At 45.3% G+C, this 4,468-nt stretch overlaps 1 long non-coding RNA gene across 1 annotated transcript in view; it reads right to left on the reverse strand.

The window, feature by feature from the left end:
• Window positions 1-2,864, reverse strand: part of LOC106812218 — a 5,595-nt gene extending 2,731 nt beyond the window's left edge. The window contains exon 1 of the long non-coding RNA XR_001394302.1: window positions 2,710-2,864. This is a non-coding gene — a long non-coding RNA (uncharacterized LOC106812218). The remainder of the gene's footprint in view (window positions 1-2,709) is intronic.
• Window positions 2,865-4,468: the final 1,604 nt, after the last annotated feature.

The raw sequence follows: 4,468 nt of genomic DNA on the forward strand, positions 1-4,468 counted from the left end.
AGAGAGAGAGAGAGAGAGAGAGAGAATGAGGGGGGGGGAGGAAAGAGGGAGAGAGAGAGAGAGAGAGCGAGAGAGAAGAGGGGGGGGGGAGAGGGAGAGAAGGAGATTGTATGGCTACGCCTTCTGTCTACATCGTATCATGTGAACCTACGCACGTCTACTATTAGCGTGATGTTTGGGAGAGCTCGTGTTTCGCTGAATTCCTTCTAAACTGCTTGCCTGATTGCAACCATATATTTGGCATTGGAACACGGCGTGCGCGCGTATTTGTTTTGGACGAAATTAATTGTTATTTCAGACATCAAAACTTTCGTAAATGAATCTTAAATTGGCTGGTCAATTAACTATAACACGCGTGCATAACAACTGTTGTCTCAATAGTGGTGACTATGGATTCTGAGCGCATTCAAGACAAACGGTAAAATGTATGAACGTATAAATTGTAATTTGTATTTAGTAATTCAAAAATCATTGTAAATAATCGAAGATTACGGTAGCAGTTAACCTGTGTCCTTACCCCACGCGTGAGATATCAAGCCTATGCGCTAATAAACTGACATACCCGTGTAATATAATTATATCATTGACGCATAATTATAGTAACTATCTAGCTAACTTATCTATTTATATATCATATAATATGTATAAAATCTAACATCTCATTGAAATAATATTTTAATGGATCAGATTTCCAGATAAGTTGAAGTGAGAGGGTAGGATAACATAAGATCTGGACGTGTGTAAACCATTGTTTAATCTCAAAGAACGTTCTGTAGCATTGGTTCGCTATTTTCCGCGCAGTTACGAGTGGCGTCCTGGCTTCAGAAGAAAGCTACCTATCGAGCTCGCGCAGTTTATTATTATTTACTAGCAACACTATGCACCAGGACGAATGGAAACTGTGGGATTATGCGGTCACAAATGCCGAGGTTTCTTGCACCAGCGCGCAAGCACTGAGTCAGGATAACAGTGCTGTCTATCTATAGTCATTGGACATGGCATATAGATGCCATATCCGTCAGGGTTTTTTTCCGTACTCGTACATACGTGATTTGTGCGTATACGCGTGCATGCGTGTACGTGCGCGCCGTCTTGTACGCGCGCGCGTGTAAGAACTTACACGCATAGGTGTATCTGACTCTATCATTAAAATCGCTATCCTGAAGCCGCGTGTGATCGTACATGGAGATGTATTTGCATGTGTATGAAACTGAGTGGCTGCATGCCCATACCTGCACATCTGTGCGTGCCTGCACATACGTGTATGCGTAAAATCTTACGACTCGGCTCGTCAAAATATCGAGGTTTTTTATTTTGCCTAACAACGGTTGGTACGAGCTTGCATTTGGGTGATTTGGACGCGCGCAGGAAGATGGTAATTGGTGCGACAATTTATAAATGCGTAATCCGGCAATTTTTGAAAAATAATCGCGCGTAATAATGTTCGGTACCGACCATGTGTTAGGTCAACACCAGACATTCACGCTACCTATAAACTATAGATGTTTGCGTGCCTGTGGTTCGCGAACGATTTTACCCTCTAGCTACTGGTTCCCTTTACAACAATGAGTGCTGGTATTAGAATGTGGTTCAGAAAATCTTGTGTTATGCCGTTTCTTAATGGATTGACTGACTTTGCCAAGTTCAGATATTCCATATCTTGTGCTACGATCGCCGTTTATCTAGTAAATAAATGCGAAACAACTAGCTTGTGATTATTCAACTGTTGATCTTCTAATCCGATCTAAAATGACTCTCACAACACGCCGGACTAAGAGATGGCCAATCTCTTAGATTCGTTCACACGTTTCGCCTGTATCTATCCTTGATATCGTTCGCGATTTCCAATCTCGTGCAGCTATCTGAGTGTATCGGGCCTGATAAAGATGTGCGACTCCGTCCCCTTTCACACGATCGTCCCGTCCCCGCGCGCACGCGCGCCAAGATAACGACGTCTTCATTATTCAACGTCGTGACAAAAGTGTTAAGATAAAGCCGGCCGCTGCGATGGTCGCGCTGATAACCGCACAATTAGCCCATTGTGAGCGCGTCTATGGCAGCGGGAGCGTCTGCGACGCGGGCGGCAGCGCCACCGCTAGAACAATGGCGGACGGCGTGACGGGCGCGCGCTTGTGTAACCTGTCGCGACTATATCGGGCCCGCACTCAAGATCGGCGGCCGGATAAGAAAAGATTAGCGAGAGAAAAAGATCAACGATAACGGGGGTAAAGATGACGATAAAGACGTCTTGGGTCGACGTATTATCATTTCAGCGTCTTTGTTCTAAACGCGTGGTAGGCCCGCCGCGACGCGCGCCCATCCACACCGCCAAACATCGCGACAACCACATATAGAGTTATATTCCGCGCGCCTTTTTTTGCCCGTGGTTGAATAAATAACACATTAAAATTACAGTATCGAATATGCCAAGCTAACAATTACAATCCGTGAGCGATTATGTTTTTGGAGAGACCCTGCGACAGAAACTAAAGCCTTAGTGTTGTCGTAGCGGCCCTATATGTTCCACGAAGAGTCAAAAGGACAAAGAGATCCCAAGGTCAGCGGTTAAAACACTGTCTTCCCGTCGCGCTTGCTACGTCGCTATACAACCAGCAAAGCGGAGATCGTAACACAGTCGCCGCCGCTATAGTCACCCGTGCTGACATTGCACTTAGTGCTAGCAACTCTTACGTGAAAATATCTTCTCACCTACGTGCGATGTCGGCGCTGTCGTCTCGCTCTGTGGTAGAGATGTGAGCCGCCTAGTTCGTAATCACCCGAGGAAGTGGTTTAACGTGAGATTGCAAGCTTGTCGCCGGCGATAAACGGTGACGGCGGTACATTGATGACAGCCTAACGACGGGGTTTTTACTGCGCAGTAAACTGAAATTACGCTGGCGCAATGCGTCGGCGTCGCTGCTTTACGTTTTACGTAAGCGCGATAGTAGCAATTGTGTCCTCTGAGAACGGCTGCGTCGCTTCTGTTATAAATTCGAGGACACGCACACACACACACACACACACACACACACACACACACACACGCACACGCACACGCACACCACACGCACACGCACGACGCACACGCACACGCACACACACACACGACACATATATATATATATATATATATCTACATATTTATTTATATTTATATATGTATAGAGAAAGAGGGGGAGGGAGCGGGAGACAGATAGATAGATCGTACCCATAACAGGTGATCCCTTTCTCGTACTTGTTGCAGTTTGGTGCTTCCTGGTTTATTCACCAATTCTGAGAAATTAATCTTGTGTAACTATAGTAGTTTTATATTTCTGCTGCATACTATGCAGTAAATGATCGTATTTTGAAGACTGTTTAGATGGCCGATTACGTGTCTATTCGAATTTGTGATTACCGAGCTAATAATGAAATAAATGTATAAGCAAACTAAGAATGCACCAGAAGAAACTACGGAAGAACGATAGAAGAATATGCGGAATGGTTATACTAGTACGAAAGTGGTCTATACTATGGTTAGAATTTCTTAATTAGCGCTTACACAGTAGCAGTCAAAGACATGCGTAAATGCTATAGGTTACCGAGCCGTTCGTGGTAATTTAACACTACGCCTTTATGGTTGTGTTTACCATTGGTTCTACACACTCCGCCATCTTGAAGCAAATATGTTAATTGGATTCCTCGCATCACCGAGGTCTCTATTGCAGGTGTCGGCAGCAGAGAGCGCGTGGCTCTGATATGCATCCCGTAGCTTGGCAGTGGCGGCGTGCGCGCGGTGTCAAGTTTGCTCTCTCGGCTTGTTCACACTTAGCATCCCTTTGGCGGAACGCGCAATCTTTGCGTACTGATTACAAGCGCGAGATGGAGACCGCAGGTGACCAGCTGGTCGCTACGTAAGTTAATGAAGGTGTCGTGTTTAAAGGCATACGGTTAGCACCTTTGAATTCCGCTGGCAAGCAAATACGGTCGGGCGGCGCTTTGACATGCAAATGTCGCCATTAAAAACAATAACGCACCGGTGACTCTATTATTGCGGGGCGATTGCCCCCTCTGAACGTATATGTGTCTATGATTTTCCGCATTTATACATGATCATTACGCTGATTTTCTCTATTTAAAATTCTCGGTGTAGTATTATAGATAGCATGAGCATTCCATTCGGTGTCAATTCACTCAGTGATGATTAGGTGGCTATAGGTATGTTGACTGTTGAATGTTGAATGCGCCGACTGTTGTGGACTCCCAAATTTTAAAACTGTGTGTGTCTACGAACCTCCATTATGTGGTCACACATATAAACATACACACGCGCACATACAAGCGCAAGCAAAGCACACGCGCACGCACGCACGCACACACACACACACACACACACACACACACACACACACACACACACACACACACACACACACAACAACACACACACAACAACACACACACACACTACACACACACACACACACAC

This window comes from Priapulus caudatus, unplaced genomic scaffold (assembly GCF_000485595.1).
Source record: "Priapulus caudatus unplaced genomic scaffold, Priapulus_caudatus-5.0.1 Scaffold621, whole genome shotgun sequence".
In the NCBI taxonomy this organism is placed as follows: Eukaryota; Metazoa; Priapulida; class Priapulimorpha; order Priapulimorphida; family Priapulidae; genus Priapulus; species Priapulus caudatus.